Genomic DNA, 23,206 nt, shown 5'->3' on the forward strand with positions numbered 1-23,206 from the left:
ACTCACTAACTTCTACGGTCCTTTCCAAATCTATTATTATGACTCCTACTTTGGCATTGCTGCTCCTGCACATTCCGTGCATAATTAGTAGAAAATAAGAAACCCTGAGATTTGTGTTTGTCCTATATGTGTAGGCACATCTGCTTGTGTTAGCAAGTGTGTGAATGAGTACTGACTTAAACATACCCCCCTTCAGAATTACAAGGGTTCAGCAATTAAGAAAGACGCATGACTTCATCTCCAAAGGTAATATTTTATGCTGTAATTGTTTATGCTCTTGGTGAAGCAATACAGTCTAGGAGACATTTAAGGGTGTGTTCTTCAAGGAGATGCTAACCAGACAAGTTAGAAATGAGAGAGGGCAAAACACCGGTGTGTAAATATCGCACCACAAATGAAAGGCATGTATGGCTTCACTCACACCTCCTTAAAAAGATAACTTGAGAAAAAAAACCAAAAACTAGTCAGGCTAATACCAATATTTTCTACTACTGAAACAAGTACTGTTTGTTTGGGAGCTTCTCTGTTTCTGTCTTTTGAAACAGAGCCTTGCTTCCAAGGGTGGGATGTGTTCTAAAGAGAAAAATATAAAATATTCTCAATCTCAAGCCATGTTTACTAAATGGCAAAGAAAAATAAACACCAAAGACAAAAAGCACATGACTTTCCTTACTATAGTTTGATCAAGTGCACTACCATCCGGAATCATACGGAACAGATAAGGGTTAAACTATAATATTCCTTGTTTTCTCACCACTTAACGGATATTCTCAGACATTCTTTGGGCATCAACAGCTGTTCTGGTTACCCTAACGATGACAAAAACAGAGCTCATTACCAGCCAAGACACACAGACAAAATGCTATTTCAATAATCCGTTTAACATCAACAAGAAGTATTGTAAGAATTACCGTCTGGGCCGATTAGAAACACTCAATTACTTCATCCTAGCAGACAAAATGCGCTATTTGTAAAGAAATCAATCCACTAGCACTTATTATGGTAAATATTCTAATTAACTCAACAGTTTAGCTTTTACCATGGCTACAGGTATTAACACCACTGATAGGAAAACATGACTTCATAGCCCTTGCCTTCAGACACACACTCCCAGGACAACCACTGTTTCACCGTGTATTTTTTAAACTTCAGCTCACAATCAAGTAACGAGTTGTGAAACTGTTCTAACGGGTTATAGCTAACTTTTTACTCAAAACAACAACAACAACAACAACAACAACAAAACCTGAGCCTGACCTGTAGTGACACAGTGGATAGATAAAGCATCAACCTGGAAAGCTGAAGTCATCGGTTCAACACACTGGGTTTGCATGGTCAAGGCACATATGGGAGGTGATGCTTCCTGCTCTTCCCCCCCCCATCTCTATCTCTCTCCCCTCTCTAAAATAAATAAATAAAATATTTATAAAAAAAAAGTAGGAGAGAAAAGAATAAAACTGAAAAATGTCATACTACCAGACTACATCAACATGGAAAAGGTAAGTTTATTTCAGAAACTTTTGCTTTCGGCATGTGTGGGCTCCAGTATTCCCAACTGCGAAGTCTCAAGTTCACACACTCTACCACTCAGTCTCAAGTTCATATGGATTGTCTGTGAAATACAGTCAGAACCATGAGTTTAAGAAATTGGCTATTGGAGCCAAATATCATATTTCTTATCCCTTTATTCAAGTGGGAGTTAAAGCTAATAACTGCTTTCCTACCACCACAAGGTCGGCCCATTAAATTCAGTCCCCTTCAAAGTCTTCCTCTCTAAAATCAATATATATATAATTTATATATAATTATCTATATATATGTAAATCATTCAAAGCAAGAGAAAGTTTAATCTCCAAGACACTGAGTCACTGATTTGACTATGTTGAGGCAAAAGGAAAACTTTAAATGATGAGCCAGGCTGTCCCCTGAAGGCCAGCCCCTCAAGGTCAAGGCCTAAATCCAGAGGCAGATTCTCTGGGATTTCCCCACCCCTGTAATGCAGGCTTTGTGGGGCAATCACTTTTCTTGAGGCCATGAGGCATGCAATTCCCGTCCCTAACCACACACACCACACACTTCCCCCTTTCTCCCCTCTGATGGCCATTTCTTAAAAGGCTTATAAAATAAATTCTATCTTTAAAGAAATGACTCAAAATTGTAACTGGGATGATACAATCATTTCTAATTATACAACAACAGATGCTGATAATGATGGCTTATAAAAAATCATTGAACATATTCTCTTGGAAATAACTTACAATTCATTAAAGTCACTAAGGAGGTATTCTACATAGAAGAAGCTATGCAGTTAAATCTAAGATGATCACGAATCTTTGAGAGCAAAGATTCTCAAATCAGGTCTTATAATGCTCCTGAACAGCTCCATTTGTGACAAGCAAGGCTTTAAGTTCTAAGAAGTCCAAAGCAAAAAAAATTCAATTCTTTTATTTTTTGTAATCAATATGGGTCTTATGGTCTTTTGTTTTTTACCCTGGATAGATAACAAGGTTATCTTCAAGGCTACCCAGAAATTTGTTTATTAAAAATCAGAGAGAGACACACTAAGAACTCCAAAGACATTCCAAGGAACCAAATTAGGATGTTCATCTAAGAAAATCCCTTAGTTCTACAGTTGAGTTAATGCTCTATTGAAGCAGTTCTGTTACTAAATTGGTAAACAGAGAAGAAATAATAACTTAGAAAAGAAATTCTGGTTAGGAAGAGAATATTTGATTTTCCTAACCCCCAGCGAGACCAGATGCATACTTCTGATTCAGTCACACACCTTTTCTCTCTCTCTCCTTTTTGTCTGTCTCTTTCAAGAGCTTACCATAGTTGAAGAACGTAGATTAGAAGTTCAGTTCAAAACAAGAGAGAGCCCAAGTGAACCACTTAACTTCACACTTTAAGGAACTAGAAAAATAAGAACAAAGACAACCCAAAACCAGCCGAAGAAAGGAGATAATAAAAATCAGAGCGGAAATAAATGAAATAGAGAACATAAAAACTATAGAAAAAATTAATAGAACAAGGAGCTGGTTCTTTGAAAAGATCAACAAAATTGACAAACCCTTGGCAAGACTTACCAAGGAAAAAAGAGAAAGAACTCATACAAACAAAATCCAAAATGAAAGAGGAGAAATCACCACAGACACCGTAGATATACAAAGAATTATTGTAGAATACTATAAAAAACTTTATGCCACTAAATTCAACAACCTAGAAGAAATGGATAAATTCTAAGAACAATACAACCTTCCTAGACTGAGTCAAGAAGAAGGAGAAAGCCTAAACAGACCTATTAGTAGAGAAGAAATAGAAGAACCATTAAAAACCTCCCCAAAAATAAAAGTCCAGGCCCTGATGGCTATACCAGCGAATTTTATCAAACATTCAAAGAAGACTTGGTTCCTATTCTACTCAAAGTCTTCCAAAAAATTGAAGAAGAAGCAATACTTCCAAACACATTTTATGAGGTCAACATAACCCTCATACCAAAACCAGGCAAGGATGGCACAAAAAAAGAAAACTACAGACCAATATCTCTAATGAATACAGATGCTAAAATACTAAACAAAATACTAGCAAATCGAATACAACAACACATTAAAAAAATAATACATCATGATCAAGTGGGATTCATCCCAGAATCTCAAGGATGGTTCAACATACGTAAAACGGTTAATGTAATACACCATATCAACAAAACAAAGAACAAAAACCACATGATCTTATCAATAGACGCAGAAAAGGCTTTCGATAAAATACAACACAATTTTATGTTTAAGACTCTCAACAAAATGGGTATAGAAGGAAAATATCTCAACATGATAAAGGCTATATATGATAAACCATCAGCTAACATCATATTAAATGGCACTAAACTGAAGGCTTTCCGGAACAAGACAGAGTTGTCCACTCTCTCCACTCTTATTTAACGTGGTACTAGAGGTTCTAGCCAGAGCAATCAGACAAGACAAAGAAATAAAAGGCATCCATATCAGAAAAGAAGAAGTAAAGGTATCACTTTTTGCAGATGATATGATCCTATACATCGAAAAGCCCAAAGAATCCACAAAAAGACTACTAGAAACAATAAGCCAATACAGTAAGGTCGCAGGATACAAAATTAACATACAGAAGTCAATAGCCTTTCTATATACCAACAATGAAACATTTGAGAACGAACTCAAAAGTATAATCCCCTTCACGATTGCAAAAAATAAAATAAAATACTTAGAAATAAACATAACAAAGAATGTAAAGAACTTATATAATGAAAACTATAAACCATTGTTAAGGGAAATCGAAAAAGATATAATGAGATGGAAGAATATACTTTGTTCTTGGTTAGGAAGAATAAATATAATCAAGATGGCCATATTACCCAAAGCAATATACAAATTTAATGCAATTCCCATCAAAATTCCAATGACATTTTTTAAAGAAATGGAGCAAAAAATCATCAGATTTATATGGAACTATAAAAAACCCCAAATAGCCAAAGCAATCCTAAAGATAAAGAATGAAGCTGGGGGCATTACAATACCTGACTTCAAACTATATTATAGGGCCACGACAATCAAAACAGCATGGTATTGGCAGAAAAATAGACACTCAGATCAATGGAACAGAATAGAAAGCCCAGAAATAAAACCACATATATATAGTCAAATAATTTTTGATAAAGGGGCCAACAACACACAATGGAGAAAAGAAAGTCTCTTCAATAAATGGTGCTGGGAAAACTGGAAAGCCACATGCAAAAGAATGAAACTGGACTACAGTCTGTCCCCCTGTACTAAAATTAACTCAAAATGGATCAAAGATCTAAACATAAGACCTGAAACAATAAAGTACATAGAAGAAGACATAGGTACTAAACTCATGGACCTGGGTTTTAAAGAGCATTTTATGAATTTGACTCCAAAGGCAAGAGAAGTGAAGGCAAAAATTAATGAATAGGATTACATCAGACTAAGAAGTTTTTGCTCAGCAAGAGAAACTGATAACAAAATAAACAGACAGCCAACTAAATGGGAAATGATATTTTCAAACAACAGCTCAGATAAGGGCCTAATATCCAAAATATACAAAGAACTCATAAAACTCAACAACAAACAACCCAATAAAAAAATGGGAAGAGGACATGAACAGACACTTCTTCCAGGAAGAAATACAAATGGCCAACAGATATATGAAAAGATGCTCATCTTCATTAGTTATTAGAGAAATGCAAATCAAAACTGCAATGAGATACCACCTCACACCTGTTAGATTAGCTATTATTAACAAGACAGGTAATAGCAAATGTTAGAGAGGCTGTGGAGAAAAGGAACCCTCATCCACTGTTGGTGGGAATGTAAAGTAGTACAACCATTATGGAAGAAAGTATGGTGGTTCCTCAAAAAACTGAAAATAGAACTACCTTATGACCCAGCAATCCTTCTACTGGGTATATACCCCAAAAACTCAGAAACATTGATACGTAAAGACACATGCAGCCCCATGTTCATTGCAGCATTGTTCACAGTGGCCAAGACATGAAAACAACCAAAAGCCCTTCAATAGATGACTGGATAAAGAAGATGTGGCACATACACACTATAGAATACTACTCAGCCATAAGAAATGATGACATCGGATCATTTACAGCAAAATGGTGGGATCTTGATAACATTATACAAAGTGAAATAAGTAAATCAGAAAAAAACAGGAACTGCATTATTCCATACGTAGGTGGGACATAAAAGTGAAACTAAGAGACATTGATAAGAGTGTGGTGGTTACGGGGGGAGGGAGGAGAGGGAAAGGGAGAGGGAAAGGGGGAGGGGGAGGGGCACAAAGAAAACTAGATAGAAGGTGACAGAGGACAATCTGACTTTGGGTGATGGGTATGCAACATAAGTGAACGACAAGATAACCTGGACTTGTTATCTTTGAATATATGTATCCTGATTTATTGATGTTGCCCCATTAAAATAATAAAATTATTTTAAAAATAAATAAATAAATAAATAAATAAATAAGAAGTTCAGTTCAGATCCCAACATATATGATGACAACACACTCCAGTCTGCCTGGGACAACCCCAGTTTACACCAATTGTCTCAGTATAATTATTAATGGTGCTCTTTTTTACACTCAAAGGGATGGTCATTTGGGTAATAAAAGATCAACCCACTAATAGCAGCAGGTGTGACTGAATCACAGGGAATGAGCTGTGATGGGATGAAGTAAAAATCATGGTTGGATATCCTTGGGGAGGGTGTGAATAAAGAGTTAATTCCTCATCGGTATACTATTATGATGACAATAATACGAAAAGCAACTTACCAAGCATTTGAACAGTTTGTACATATCCCTGGTTAATTTCCTGCTCCTCCACTTGGACCCGATGCTCCATTGGGGCAGGATTGGTGTTTTGCTCACTACTGTATGCCAAGCGTCGGGCACAATGTGTGGCCACAGTTGAATGAATGACATTCCAGACACTGTGTCAAAGGTTTTAACAGTTGTGATAACAAGTACTTACTTAGCTTTTCCAAAAACATAAATTTTTAAAGACTTAATTTCCCAACGATATTTTTAAAAGAAGTCAAAGGCCTGGCTTCAGGGGGAAAAAAAAAAAAAGGCCCACAAAATACCCCCATCTTTTTAAGTGACACATAATCTGCTTCTGGGACAATCAAGAACACATTTCTTATAGACAGCAACGCACGTAAATGACAGATTTTCTCCCAGAGCCTGTTGTATAACCAAATAACCTTACATATTATACACATTTGGAGAAAAGCAAGAGAGAGCAAAGCTTTCATTTAAATATAAGTTCCTAGATTTAAAAATAGCTTGGGAGGAATGACGTAAAATCTTGGATCTTACTTGGATTTCAGTAAAACTAATTCTTCTTCCTCAAAATTTTCAAAATACAGGCTTTGTCCTATAAATAGCATCTCACAAAACCACTGAACTAGAAAGCATCGTGTTAAAAGTCCTCCCAGAAGCCAAACCAAGAACCCCGGGTTTGAACACAGCTCTGCTCGCTCACCGGCTGCATAACCCTAGGCAAGCCCCCTCTTCTCTGTTGCTCAGTTTCTTCAAGGGCACACCGAGGTAACACTTCGGACTTCACAATATCGCTGAGAAAATTAGATGATGGGACCTCCAGCCAGTGGACAGCACAGTACCCAGCCCATAGCATACACTCAATCAAAATCAACTATTATTATTTTTACTATTATCGTCATTACCTGATCACCATCTACTCTAACCATCTCATTTTACTAATGAGGCAACTGAAGCCCAGAGGGGTTAGATGATTAATTAAATCAAAGAACCAAGATCAGAATCAAAAAGATAAATGCCAGTCAGGGTTCTTTTCTGCTCCCTTCACTGGAGTGTGTAGTGGTAGTGTTGTAGCAATGTGCTTTGGAACTTGAAAAAACAACTTGCTCAGAGCCGTGTGTTAAATGGTGTTAAGACTCTGAGGTTAATGAGTAAAAAGTGGCTGAGCCCCTCACTGTAGCTCAGCTGATAAACAAGTGCTACAGACAAATCATGGAAACAAACTGACCAATACTATCTGTACCTGACCAAGTAAGTGCATGAAAGGTTCTTTTTTTTAATCTATTGATTTTATTTATTTATTTATTTATTTATTTATTTATTTATTTATTTATATTTTTCTGAAGTGAGAAGTGGGGAGGCAGAGAGACCAACTCCCACATGCACCCAACTGGGATTCACCTGGCATGCCCACTAGGGGGTGATGCTCTGCCCATCTGGGGCATTGCTCCACTGCAATAGGAGCCTTTTTAGTGCCTGAGGCGGAGGAGGCCATGGAGCCATCCTCAGCACCCGGGGCCAACTTTTGCTCCAATGGAGCCTTGGCTGCGGGAGGTGAAGAGATAGAGAGAAAGGAGAGGGGGGAGGGGGAAGAAGCAGATGGGTGCTTTTCCTCTGTGCCCTGGCTGGAAATCGAACCGAGGACTTCTACATGCCAGGCTGATGCACTACTGCTGAGCTATCTGGCCAGGGCCTGATTGATTTTAGAGAGAGACATCGATTTGTTGTTCCACTTATTTGTACATTCATTGGTTGGATCTTGTATATGCCCTGACCAGGGGTCAAACTCACAACCTTGGCATTTGGGGACAACACTCTAACCAACTGAGCCACTCTGCCAGGATCTGTGGTCTCTTCTTCCTTATAAAGAATACTAGTCCCTGTGGAAGTAATTGCTAAAGTGGAATTTTGGATACCTTTAAAAGGTGTTGATGTACTAGTGGTAATCCATTCAATTCTATTGAAAGAACTCACAGCTTTTGTTGCTCTGTGCTTTTTCTGTGTTCAACAAATCGTTAATGGCATAATGAGTAAAACACTGCCCCTGATCTTTTTAAAAAAAAATGATAAAAGCACCTGTGTACAAGCCAGGTATAAAGGTAGAGAGACAGAAGGGCCTGCATGAAGGTGGATTCCAGAGGCCAGACCCGTTTGGAGACAGCCAGCGGGCAGGCTGACAGGATGTGGAGCTCGGGGTCAGGGGCAAACCTAGAAAGAGCACACAGGCTCTGGTTACAGAGCATACTGGGTGTCCTGTAAGAAAGAGCTTAAGGACAGGAACATGAAGAGGGCTGCTTTAGGAAGAAATTCTGGTGGGTGGGGGCACAATGTTTGCGTTCTCTACAACTTGCCAGCCTCCGTTACCGAAATTACACATTGGCGCTCCGCTGCGCACCACACCGCGCGATGTGAGACGCAGCTCCACGAAAGCGAGCGCTGTGGATACCGTAGGAACGAGACGAGGTTATGATTCATGAAGCTGCACAGTCTTCCCTTTATCAGAGCTCTTGGGGGAAAGTTCTCTCTGACCTCAATACCAAGAACAGCTGTGTTTCCCCTGCACAACATGTCCTTTTTCTTTTATGAACACTGTGGAACCACAGACGTGGATTCTCTCTTCCTCTTGCTATCGGCTCAAATTCCCCGAGCCAAAACGACAAATACCCTCTCACAAGCGTATACCATGGGTGGGTAGCTTTCAGCCGCTCTTGTCTTCAGCTGATTTTTTCTTGTCTTAATCTGAGGCAGGTGGCGCGCGGGGGGGGGGGGGGGGGGGGGGGGGGGGGGGGCAGTCCCTGTCTTCTCATCTATTTATTTTACATTTTATTTCAGGTAATTTTTTTTTTATCTTTTGTGAGCTATTGTGAATTCTTTTTGGAATAAGGTGAATTATCTTAGGATTTGGTGAGCACTCCCTCTCCACTGGTGCCTAGCATACATAAGCCAACACAAACACAGACACACTTTGAGGGAGGCACAAAAGGGCAACTGCAGAGACAAGAAGGTGGAGGTGGAGACGTCAATCAGGGAGGATAAGGAGACAGGGAACCGTAGCAACAGCACAGGGGACAGGGAGGGAAGGAGAGAGGAGAGCCCTCTCTGAGTCTGCACCAGCAGAACTTAATGGTTCGAAACTAGGGCAAAGGAACGGTGACTCTTGAAGATGACACTGTGGTTTTTTTGCCCACAGAGCTGGGAGAGGGATGCCCCCGCCTGTCGGGGTCACCACAGGAGGGAAATGTGTGTTGGGTCTGTTCAGGTCAGGCAGTGGTATGCAGCTGGTGGTTGTCAATTTGAGCCCAGAACCGAGGCGAAATGTCGGGTGGGGGGGGGGGGTAAAAGCGTGGGAGCTGGCAACAGGAAGAATTAAAACCGCAGAACTGGACGGCGTCACCCAGAAAGGATGGGCAGAACAATGCAGAAAACGGCCGAGGAGAAAAGAAATTTATTAATATCTTAACTCGAGGAACAGGAAGAGAATGCTCAGAAAGGCAAACGAAGAACCAGAAGGACAAGCTTCCAGATCCAGGGCCAACTGTCCAACGCCACCAAGGAATCAGCAATTCTGAACCGGCCACAGGACTTGGTAATTACACCCTTTGTTGACAGGTGCACCATAGCATGGATCTCAAGAATATTAACCAGGACTAGAATCTGGTTTTTGGTGGTGTTTTTTTTTTTTTTCATTTTCTTATTTTGGCCCCCAAAGAGAACAAAGAAAGGGAGAGAACACCCTGAGGTCCCTGGGCAAGATGGACCTGTAATGTGGCTACCCCCGCTGGGAACGGAAAGGGGGTGTGTGTTGCAGTAATATAATGTTATAGTAATTAAATATATAGAAATATAACAAATATGGAAGATATATAAAAGTAATTAAGATATAATATTAAAAGCAACTAAGAAAATTAAATAGTTATGCTGTTTGGATAGGAATGTAGTGAGTGCAGATGTGATAAACAGACGCTGCCTTTCACGCAGCGCTCAGTGTGTGTGTGTGAAGTTACATATAGATAAGAAGTGGCTTGATGTCATAACTCTGTGGATTGACTAGACAGGAGGCTCCCCTAGGAACATCTTAAAAGTGGCTTGATGTAACATTTCAGTAGATTAACATAAAAAGGGCTCCCTGGGTTGTAGATTGACACGTGAGAAGCGTTAGGCCAGAAAAGGCACTACAGCTGAAGGCACCCCCTCCCCCACACCCGGTGCTGCAGTAGTCGCCCAGACTCCAGCGTGAACATGGACTGTCTCCATGCCGCTCTGACCAAGGACAGCCAAGAGGAGCACGCCAGCGGGGCCCTCTTAAGCTGTACCCAGGCACGCCAAAATTATTTGTGAGTAATAAACTGCCTGTGTGATTCTTGCAACTAACTTGTGTGTCGGTCGTGTCCTTTCTCTGGTGGCAGTTGGTCTCGGCACTGATAAGTAGCATCCTCATAGCCACCTCAAGAGTAGTCTCAAAGAGGCTGCCAGCCCTGCTGATAAGCCGGAGGGTTCCACTGTGCGGGGAAGTCGAATCAGGGACGACTGATCGAAGTAGAGCTTGGGCTCTACTGGGTCAGTGTGTGTTTGTGGCGGGGAGGGAGCAGGACAGGAAGGTGGGTTCCTCCATTCATGAGCAGGCAAACGACAAGCTAACTGTACCTCCTATGGGGGCAGGGCAGACAGAGCCTCAGAGGCCTGTGAGCACTTGGCATTGGGGCCCCTTACTCTGTAAGTCCAGGAGCATTTACTCTGGGCTCACTCCAACACTGAATATAGGCCTCTCCCACATCGCATCGCAAACTGTTTCTTCCTAATGTGTTTCCCAGCTCCTTCTCAGCTACAGCATTTAATTCAAAGATGCCATCACTTAGGTGCCAATCAAAGCTCCCTCGAGATCTAAAAAGAACAATAGTGTGCTTATATGCACAGTGTACTAAGTTAAATTGCCAGTTGAGTCACTACATGCCAACAATTAAGCAGGGACACACACACAGAGATTGTATTCCATATGAATAGAGCTAAAGCAGAGATCCCAGAGCACAGGCTGTCCTGGATAGCCTATGTTCCAGATAGCTGAAGGTTCCCCCTCAGGGGAGTGAGAGGCAAGCATTCACATCACTTCTGATCATGACTTGCACTTCTAGTCTTAGCACTTCTCTGCTTTCTAAAACATATAAAATATGATGTAACTGTTTCATGGGCCTCCATGGTGAGCTGTGATAAACCACCAGCACAGAGCAGAGGCATTTGGTCCAGCTCATCTCGGTCCTGCTCATCCCCCACCGCCATCCAAGCCAGCGCCAGCTCTCTGCGGACCACTCCAGTGGCCTCCAATCTGATCTCCCTGCCCCATGCTGGTCCCTCTCCAGTTCAACCTGCACTGGGTTGAATAATCTTCTTTATAATCAGACACAGTCCAGGCCACTCCTCTCCTTAGAGCTATGTGTTCTCCACCAGGGCCCTATTGACTTGGCCCCTTCCCCAGCTCCTCCCAAACCATTCCTTCGCCAGCCCCCAGCTCAGCCCAGGCTCCTTTCTGCTCACCACTCTGAGCCCTTGCGCCTCTGTCTCCCAGCCTTTGTTCTCTGGTTACCCTTGCCTACACTACTCTCCCCCAGCTCTTTGCATGGCAGCATTCTCACCTTCTGGGTTCATCTCAAATGTCACCCTTCAGATCGTCTTTCCTTAGCCCCATCGCAGTAGCTCCCAATGAACCCTTATCTTATCACCCAGTTTATTTCCTCTTTCTAGCTCTTATCATTTGAATTATCTTATTTGTTACTCTTTCACTTATTTTTAAAATTTTCCCATTGCATGTACTATATGCCAACACCAAACACTCAACCAGGGGACCTCCAAGTGGTCCAGTATCACCAGGGAATTTAATAGAAATGCACATTCTTGAGTCCTACTCCAGACCTACTAATTAGGCAGTCTAGGGGTGTTCACGGGCTCAAACATGAGAGCCACTGCCGTATATTATGCTGCCTCCTGATGTGTTAATGGGCTTCCTCACTAGAAAAGCACATTTACAAGGGCACAGATTGAGTGTGCTTTGTTGACCTCCAATTTTCTAACTCCCGGTCAAAGACCTAAAACATTGCAGGTATTTGGGAGGAAGAGGCATCTCATGCCATAACCAGCATCCAGGCTACTCAAGCAAAACTACACTAAGTTCATGGCTATTTAAATGGCCTGTTGTTATTCATCAGCCCCCAAAGAGGCTACTGGGTTGAGTATGCTCTTCCTTCTGCTTCTCTTCCTCCTTGACCCTTAGGTCACTTACCCCCACCCCCTGCCATATTTCTTAGTACTCAGGATAAAGGATTATCCCTTCATAGAGCTGTTCATCCACGCAAGGTGACCAATCCTCAGGGCTCTCCATCCACACTGCGAGATCGTGTAAAAGTCTCAGTAGAACATAGTGGATAAAATCTGGCTTTGCAGTAAAGCTGCCCGGGTTCACATCCCAGCTCCACCACTCAGCTGTGTGCTCTTCTGCAAACTGATTAACTTGTCTGCATTAGGTTCCTTGCTTAAAAATAATAAACAGCAGCATGGCACCTACCCCACAAGGTTGCTGTGGAAATAATATAAGGTCATGCATGTAAAGTGCTTTGATCATGCTCCCATACTGTACGCAGAGCACTCCATGCATGTTGGCTATAACATGTCACACCTTGCTGGTTATTAGCCCTAGGTCTCTGGCAAATACTTGGCCATGGTAGTTCTGGACCAAAACACTGGCACTCTCCAGCAGAACACAGCCACTTTCTCCCAGACAGAGTAACAGGACATTCACCGCACCCACCAGGAGCCCCAAGCCTACTTACAATGGGCTCCCTTAACAGATCTCGAAATACCCCTTTCCATGATTCCCACTGAATCCCAGCAGCCTCCTCCACCAAAAGTTCTCTTTCTGCAACTTGACCTTGTTTTCAAAATACTCAGAAACATGAAGTATTTGTTTTAAAAAAATTATCCATCTTCTGGAAGACAACTGCAGTTGAAGGAAGCGGCACAGGGGTGGGGAAGCAGCAGGAGAGGGAGTGCGGAGACGAGGCTGCTGGGACCAAAGCAGCCATCCACTCCGAGAGGGTCCCGGGCAGACGCAAGAAGGGGCGTCCGCAAAAGCAGCCTGTTTCTGCTCTTTGAATGACATGAATGGAGGGAAATGAAGAAAAACAGAAAGCCTGGAAGAGTAACAGGCAACAAAGGAGCCTAGTATATACAGAGAGTTTATAGACCGTAAGTATCTGAGAGTCACTGAAAATGTCTGAGAGCATCCTACAGCATAGCACTGACGAGCCAATTCCCTTGCGTAAGAACTTGCAGAGGCTCCCCGTGGCTCTAGTGACAAACTGAAACTCCCTCCGCCCCCCTCGAAGTTTGAGATTGAGATTGTCCATCGGCTAACACCACCTTAACTTTCTTTTTTCTTCCTGTGCCTTACCTATAACGCTTCTGCTTCTCCTAGGTCCCCCTCATTGACATGGCCTGCGACCCCCTCCCCGCCCCCACAGCCTGCCTTTTTCCACTTTCATTCACGGGACACCAGTGTTAATCAACATGGGGCCGGTCTGTAAGGTGTTAACAAGCCACAGTGAGATCAGCAGAGATAGGGAAAGTTCACATTGTAACAACTGGACAAAGTACCTTTATGTCTTCAGTAATAAAAACTTTGAGATTGTATCTTTCCATTTTATTTTTCTTCTTTTTTCTATTTTATTTTTCTAAAAATGAATCTTCATTGTATTTTACACAAGTATCATGCCACACCAGATCAGGAAAAACAAAACTGGCCCATACACCCACCCCCAACACAGGAAGGACACCTGTCTCCTCTTCTCCCACAACCTAATCCAGTTTTCTTCACAGTCTCCTAAAAAATATCCTCCCTAAACAATCCCATTCAATGTGGACCTTCTTACTAAAGCATGTTCCCATCATCACTCGGCCGCTGGAATTTTTTTAAGGAACTAAACAGAAAGGCACACACATCGCTGGCCTTGTTCCCATGCAAATGGCTTCCTTAGTTAAGGAGCACTGTTTTATATGCTTCACGCTCCTCTTCACCCTCTGCTCAGCACAGAGGCAGCACAGTGCAGTGCTAAAACTTCTGGACCCAAACCAGACTTCCAAATGGAGTTCAATTCCCCAGGGCCCTGGCCAAACTCTGGCCACGTGGCCGGAGACAGACCCCTTAACTCTTGCGGGCACCCAGGTTCTCTTCTGGATGTGAGGCTGGCATCATGTGCTAAGCCTTCCCAACTCTAAAATTACCCGATGTCTGTTCTTCGAGAGGCTTCGGGGTTCCTCATGGGCCAATGGGGAAACATCTGCCCTGCCACATGGCTGGAGAGAGGAAAGCATTCTTACAACCGTAGCGCCCTTTATGAACTTGAGTATTATCATGATACTCTGTGTATACAAGGTGGCCATGCAGAATTCATGAACTGAATACAGAAATCTAGTTTGCCTCCAAAACTGATGGCTGGGATGGTGAAGGACCTCGAAACTCTGGCTAGCAGGGCCACTGAACATACAGGAGATCTGGTCTGTAGACGAGGAGCTTGAGAGAGGTACTGAAAAGTTCTCGTGTAGATCAGAGAAGATGAGCCTGACCTGCGGTAGCACAATGGATAAAGTGTCAACCTGGAATGCTGAGGTCGCCAGTTCGAAACCCTGGGCTTGCCCGGTCAAGGCACATATGGGAGTTGATGCTTCCTGCTCTTCCCCCTTCTCTCTCTCCTCTCTAAAATGAATAAATAAAATCTTTAAAAAAAATTAATCAAAAACCTACATCAGAGAAAATGCATCTCTGTTGCTGGAGATGAGAGAATTAAAAACAATAAACAGATGCTATAGATGGGGAAGGAAGAAGAAAAGGAACAATTCCCAAGTGTCCAATATATGCTTCATGTTTACATCTGTGCCCACTTCCAATATTCATAGCTCTAGCCTTATGTACCCAAAATAAAATAATATGTGGAGAAGAAGCCCATGGTCTTTCCACTGTCCTGAACTGGGAGGCCGAATGCATCACCAGATACAACACTGCTGCCCTGGCCGAATAGCTCAGTTGTTTAGTGCGTCGTTCTGATACGTGAAGTTGTGGGTCTGGTCCCTGGTCAGGGCAGATTCAAGAACAGATGGGCATTTCTTTTTTTTAATTTTTATTTAGACAATTAAATTTAACAGGGTAACACTGGTCAACTAGAGTACATAGATTTAGAGAAAACAGCTCCACATCACTTGGACAGTTGATTATGTTGTATACCTATCACCCAAAGTCAAATCATCCTCTGTCACCTTATATTTGTTTCTTCTATGCCCCTCCTCCACCCTGGATTGATATTTCTGTCTCTCTTTTTCTCTCTCCATTTGTCTCTTTCTAAAATCAATAAATTGAAAAGAACACTGCTAGTGCCTCAGTAAGAGAAGCTGCTGCCTTGATACCAGAGGTACTTAGCCAATGTCTAAAAGACCATTTATTTGTCAAGGACAGAAGAGAGGATTTCTACCATGAATGCAACTCCAGGAATTCTGGTACCTTAAATCATTAAAGCACCCAACCCTCAAATTCCACACAACTGGGGAGATCAACTTTTTGACATATAAGAACATTCACAATACATTCATCAACCCATGTTAAATGGGAGGGTGTAGTTTAATACCCAAAATCTTAGAATAAAAGATGGCCTTTTAAGATGAATAAATGTAGACTTATTTAAAAATCATAACATGACATCTAGTTTTCATATTTCATCATGCAATTCATCACAAAGGCAGGTGGGAACCAATGCCATTATATCAGATGGCCTTTCTAACTTCTTATAATTTTAAAACTCAGAGATTATGATGCTACAACTGGAAACAGACTCTTTCAGTTTCTCTTAAAGAATCAAATTCTAATAAAGCATTATCCTTTCCAGATAATATTTATTTGACCAAGGTCCACATCCACTAATCAATACTTTCAATAATAAAAAGAGCCAGCACTGCCTGACCATGCAGTGGCACAATGGATAGAGCACTGGCCTGGGATGCTGAAGTCCCAGGCTCAAAACCCCTACGTTGCCGGCTTGAGCTTAGGTTCATCCAGCTTGAGTGTGGGCTCACCAGCTTAAACACAGGGTCACCAGCTTGAGCAAGAAGTCAATGGCTCAGCTGGAGTCCCCCAATCAAGGCACATATGAGAAAGCAATCAATGAACAACTATGACGCTGCAACTATGAGTAGATGCTTCTCACCTCTCTCCTTTCCTGTCTGTCTCTCTCTAAAAAACAAAAGAGCCAGCATTTAGTGCCAGGTACAATGGCAAATGATTCTCATACCTTATCCTCATAACAATCATAAGAGGCAGATGTCGTTGCTACCCCGTTTTACAGAACTGGAAATGGAACTGCCCTAAACTGCCTGGACAAGGGGTCGCGCCAGGCTTCCCACACCCAAGTCGCCTGTCTTCATAATCATTACATGATGATACTTTCAAAAATAAAAGCCAAAAATATCAGGCCCTAACAAATTATTTTAAGGCTCTAAATCTACCTACTTATCCAGGAAATTTGCCCTATATGAATGGGAGCGTCCTTCAGTTGGCTGGAAAACAAAGTCATTTATATAACTAAAACATTTACTGCACAGCTTTTCCACCATAATTTTTCATCATACACGTGAAGAAGGAGAAAAAAAGGATCTCAGGAAAATAAATCATGATAGCCGTAAAGATGTTTTCTGTGAGCCCTACAATTTTCATAATTACAGTTTACAACACAGTAATAAAACATCGCTACTGGACCGCTTTGCCTTCGTCACAGGTGTGAACCTAAAATATTCGTTGTTCAAAAAATATTATCTGTCTATCATGTTATCATGTAACTTTTACACACTAGCAAGTAACTCTAGCCCGAAATACCATTCGTTCTCAAGTCCTCTATCTGTGTTATGGGCCTCACCCTTGGCTGGACCTTAACTAGTCTTCGCTCTAGAGTCAGGAGGGGGGTGGCATGTTGAAAGGAGTATGAGAGACTGATGGGGTGTGACACTGAAAAACCTGGCACCCATTTGTCCATTTGGTTTGGTCACTAACTAGCTTTGATTTCAAATAATTCCCCCCCCCATTTTATTTTGGTTCCTCTCTTGTTTCCACCCAATATTTAGACAGCAACATGAGCCATAAAAGTTGGGATGGGTCTAGAATTTGGGGGATGGCAAGGCTAAATGCTTGGCCTAGAGTGCAAACTGCCACTTATGTGGCTGAGCCAGGACAACCAATGTAAACATGTAAGTTGGTCCAAATATACACATACTCGTTTTTATTTTAAAACTTACTTTGTATCTTAGCAATTTCTTCCTTAAAAATAGCCAAGGAACCCTACTGTTTTGGCCAAATTTTTTTTAAATAAATTGCTATTTTGAAAAGAAATCATAATTATCCATGTGTGGTAGATAGACCAATGATAAGCTATTTTTAAGTGTTGAAAGTTTCAAAATGGAAGCTAGGAGCAATCATTAAAACTGATGTAGCTCTATAAATTGCCCTTTTTACAAACTGCTTTCTAAGTAAACAGTGAGTTAAAATTGGGACAGAGTAGCTATTTTTAATGAATGCCACCTGGTCAGGTATTTACTGCAAGAATAGGGACTAAATCTATCCTTACTCTTGTCATGCTAGGAGTGGAAAGAAGATGGTTCTACTTCTAAAGTCCTATGGATTTTTTTTACCTGACTCTTATCTAAAGAATGAGTAGTTGTGTGTGTGCATTCATACTAGAAGGAGCTGCAGAGATGATCTAGTTCACCCAACATCACACCCTATCCCAGTACTTATACCGATGACTTCATCTAAGGCCCCAAATGGCACAGTTTCTTTTCCAAGCTGTACAACCAGAAATGAAACCAGAATCTAGGTCTTTGCATTTCCAGCCGTCTTCCCAACAAGAACTGATAATTAATGTGTGTTATATAAAAAATATCAAAATCTAAAAACACATGAGAAGAGCGCAAAACAAAGGCAAGTCCAGAAAGAAGAGCTGGGTACAGCCCAGCTATGGGAGTTCTACCCAGCCCTCCCGGTGACGGGAATGCATATTAAAATGGCACAACTGAGAAGCAGAACCCAGATCTTGTAAAACACTTTTACACCCTTGATATTATCTGGTCCTCCCAACAACCTTGGGAGGCAGGCTGGGCTGGAGTACTGTCCCTCTGACAAAGGGGAAACGGAGGGCCACAGCAGTCCCCTGATTTGCCTGAAGTGACACAGCTAAGGATACAAAGCATTAGAACAAATCAGTTTTAATATCATGTAATGTGAAGGGCTAGAAAAAATATTGGGGATCACACAGCCAAGTAGTCTTCTATAGATTAGGCAACCAGAACATGATCTGCATAAGACCACACAGCATCTGAATGGAAAGACTGTCCATCAAACCATTCCGTCCAAACAGCGAGCCTCTGATACTATCTCCTCAAATGATGAACTGCGTATTTACCCCCGAGGCTCATGTGGTAAGTATGCAGTTTGGGATCTACTATATATTTCACCAAAAAGTCAGCAAAGATGGCTAAATTAGACTGCCCCCATCATTAAACAAAAAGCCACCTTTCATTAGACAACAGGAATAATAGGTTAAAGATACCAGTGAGAGAGACTGAAGGAATAAACAGTGGACCAGAAAAAGAAATGAATAAATGATAATGAAAACGTAAAAGGATCAAGGGACTAGAGAACTTAATGAGGTTAAAAGTTTGTGTAGTGACAGTCATAGAGAAACCGAGCTGCTCATTTTATTATCATCATTGTAACAACAACAAGGACAGGTTGTAGTCAGGAGGTGTTTAGCAGCCAAGAGGCTGCAGGGAAGCAGTGCCCTCAGGTCAGGGAAGAACCAACAAAGAGGCTGAGAATATAGGAAAGTATATCAACCTAAGGAGAGAGTTTCAAAGAACAGGGGCAAGGGTTTGGGATGAAGAAGAGCAGTGGGAAATCCAATCAGGGTGGAGGAGACACAATACCCAGCTCCAACAGCACCTACCTCTTCTGGGAAGTTTACAATCATAGCAGGATTACTCACTTTCCCATAGGAATGAAAACACTGTCAATGACCTCAGTAGCGAACAAATTGAACACTTGTTCAAATGAAACTTAATCCCATGCAGCCTCACAACTAGGACCCTGAGCTTGCCTTACCACAACATTTTATATTGTTGTCTTTTACAATATTTGGAACCTTGCCCTTCCATTTTAATGTAGTGATTCCCAGAGTTCTTTAAAACCACCTATGATGTAATCATCTGGAAAACATACCCGCAAAGTGGGTAGTGAGTTAAGTGTTATTATCACTCACTATGTTGACAATAAAGGAACACAGACGAGGGTTACAGCTTAGAGAGCCAGGCCTGAGAAGACTCTTAAATGAGGTAGGACAATGGTCCTCAAAGTCCAAGTCAATATTCCAGGCTGTTCTCGGATGGTCTACAACGCATGGAGGGGTCATGATGGTTCTGTCCTAGGACAATGAAGGAGAAAGAACTGCAAAGAGAAACCAGTTCGTGTCACTAAATTACTCCTGGAAGCTCAACCCTCTGCTACCTGAAAATATGTTAAGAAAAAATCCAACTGGGTAAGAAGCCAAGGTACTGGACTCTTGATTCCTGGCTTCAGATTTTGGGATGAGGAGCCATCCAGTAAGAGAAAAGGAACTAGCATAGCTCAGACATTTCTTGTGTGCCAGGTGCTGGGCTGGATACATAACACGCTTCAATTCATTCAATTCTCACAACCACAGTTGTGAAAGACAGGTGTTATTAACTCCAACTAAGGGAATAAACAGAGGCTCAGAAAAGTTAAGAAACTTGCCCAAGGAGACAAGACAGTGTTGTTTTGTCCACTACATCAGATATCTCAAGGGATTTAAAAGACCTGGCGTCTTCCTGGAGGAAACCATGGCTGACCCTCTTCTCCCATGCCCTATTCTCCTGCCCCACTGTCCAAGAGCATATCAGAGAAGGGTGGACCCTAACAGCGGACCTCTGTGTCCCTCCCATAGCTATATCCCATTCACTTAATGCCACATTCATTTAATGCCAAGGCACAATAGGAGACTCCTCCCAGACTACATTCCTACCACTGACTGCTGGCAAGGCCGTAAGTCTGAAGTAATGGCTAGGAGGTCTCTGAGACTCATTTGTCCCACCTGAGCAGTCTATATATCAAAATAGGCTGAGACACCAAACCACTCAATTCTGTCTTCACTAATTCCTCTGCAACTTTGACAAGTAACAAGGGCGGGGGCTGTTAATATTAAAACAGGGAACGAGGGTACATGCGGCAGATTGCAAATGTACATGTTAACACATATATAATCTTAATGCTGGAATCCCAAACATAAAAAGCCACTTTAAAAATGTGTGCGTGTATGTATTATATGCACACACACATCAATGTTATTTTTAAAAAGAGAACTGTGGAACAGCTAGAACAATGAAATCATCCCTTCTTCATAAATTCCGGGGCATATTCATAACAGGAGTCAGACAGATTTTGTTTTCTACCACATAGTTCTATAAAAATAAACTGTCATCACAACATCCTTGTGGTAGGAAAAGGCCATATTTGCCCGCAGTTAAATCCAACAGCAGCTGCTCTATGGAAAAAGACTGCCCAATAATTGGCTTCTTTCACCTCTGTTAATCACGAACAAAAGTGTCATTCAGTTTCAAAATGGACAAAATGCTCCAATGGATGGTCAGCTAGCTGAGCCAATGGGGTGGAATAACAATAACCCTGTAGCATTTTCCTTTTTCCTTTTGTTTGGTCTTTCAAAGCCCTTAATTAAGACCTGCACAAAGCACCCCTATAGGCCTTTTTCAATGAGGCATTACACGCCTGTTTTCTTGTATTTAAAGAAAAAAAAAAAAGCAGGGATTTTCTGAAACACACTAAACAGAATACACAATTTCCATTTATTTGCAACTGAAATACTGTTAAAATTTTAGAGCTTAAATATTATCATCAGTAACAAAGCAAGTTCTTTCCATTTCAGGCTTGGGGACTGGAGGGAGAAGGGGGGGGTAGTGTGGAAGGGAGGCGGGGAGCAGGGGCCCGGCAGGAGAGGAGAGCGCCTAACTAAAGAAGTGTTGGAGAGCTATTTCCCCAGAAATAAAAGTCTGGTCAGACATAATTTAGAAAGATCGAGACTGGTCTCCTACATCTTTCAATAGCCTCATATATACACACGGGGAGGAAAATGTCAAAATTTAAGATATTCTTAAAGCTAATAACTAGACAACAGAGACAAAGGGTGAAAGTCGAAATCGAATCTGATTCTTACAAACTCCTTTAAGAAAACCACATAGAGCATCAATTTGTAACTGCTTCTTATTATGCGCCTTAACCAGGCAAGCCAGGGGTTTCAAACCGGCGACCTCAGCATTCCAGGGAGAAGCTTTATCCACTGCGCCACCACAGATCAGGCATGGATCCCAACTCTTCTATGAATTTTTCACAGATGCCAGTGCTAATGAAACTCAGCTTCTCGTTTCCCTTTTCTCTATTGCACTTTACACTTACCCTTAAAGAATTTATACTAGGGTACTTTACATTGTAAATACTTCTCTCTTTTTGTATCTGTCTTTCCCCCATTAGGTTGTGTTTTCTTTAAGACATGGACCATTTCTAAGTCATGACTTATGTTTTATATTGTTTACAATGGTGACCTTTCATGTAGAAGGTTATCAGTGAATGTTCAATGAAAAATTTCATATACATATGTACAAGTTTTAGGAATACATTACAAGAGTATATTACATAAGCTATGAACGTTGTACAAGTCTATTAGCAGGATGATTTTGAGTAATTAAAAAAATAATAAACTCACTTATGTATCACAGAGGAAAGTCTAAGAGCCAGCTAAGGACATTTTTGTAAAAGTACTGATTGGGGCTTTAAAAGTGAGGTTGTGGTATCCTAATGGGAGGCGTCAGCTCTTTTACATATAATACTGCCACTGATCTGACTTGAGTGTCGCTTCCATTTCTAGTTTCTTCAACTTAAAAAGGATGAGGAGACCTTGGAGACAGTTCTGAGCAGACTCAGAAGATGACTGATTACATGATTGGAAGGCAGTCCTATGAGGAAAGGTTGAGAGGTAACATAGTAATTTCAAAAAACATGAATGAATTCATTATTAGAAATCCTAACAAGCTGTTTTGCGGGTTTAAACTGAAGCAAAGGGTAACTACGTAAAGAACTTGCTACTAATGATGAATGTCATTATAGGGATGGTAAAAGGGTTATCAAAATAATTGTAGCCCCGGCTGTTTTGGCTCAGTGGTAGAGCATCAGCTGGCATGTGGAAGTCCTGGGTTCGATTCCCAACCAGGGAACACAAGAGATGCACCCATCTGCTTCTCCACCCTCCCCCCCCCCCCCGGTTTCTCTCTATGTCTCTCTTCCCCTCCCACAGCCAAGGCTCCATGGGAGCAAAGTTGGCCTGGGCACAGAGGATGGCTCCATGGCTTCCACCTCAGGTGCTAGAATGGCTCTGGTGCAACGGAGCAATGCCCCAGATGGACAGAGCATTGCCCCCTGGTGGGCATGCCAGGTGGATCCTAGTCAGGTGCAGGCAGGAGTCTGTCTCTCTGCTTCCCGGCTTCTCACTTAAGGAAAATACAAAAAAAAAAAAAGGGATCTTCTCTGGTCTGCCTATAGATATTATATGTGTGTGTGTGTGTGTGCGTGTGTGCAATATATCTATATATAAAGATATATATATAAAAAGATATATATATACATCTTTCAAACTACTTTCCCATTCTGTGAATCAATGAGTATATTTTTATTCATGTCCTAGAGGGCATGGATCATACT

At 41.6% G+C, this 23,206-nt stretch overlaps 1 protein-coding gene across 1 annotated transcript in view; it reads right to left on the reverse strand.

Annotated features, from left to right (window-relative positions):
* The window catches only part of LGR4 (leucine rich repeat containing G protein-coupled receptor 4), a 113,100-nt gene that overhangs the window by 63,413 nt on the left and 26,481 nt on the right, over nucleotides 1-23,206 (reverse strand). The gene's annotated exons all lie outside the window — the stretch shown is intronic.

Source organism: Saccopteryx bilineata, chromosome 1 (genome assembly GCF_036850765.1).
Source record: "Saccopteryx bilineata isolate mSacBil1 chromosome 1, mSacBil1_pri_phased_curated, whole genome shotgun sequence".
NCBI classification, from domain to species: Eukaryota; Metazoa; Chordata; class Mammalia; order Chiroptera; family Emballonuridae; genus Saccopteryx; species Saccopteryx bilineata.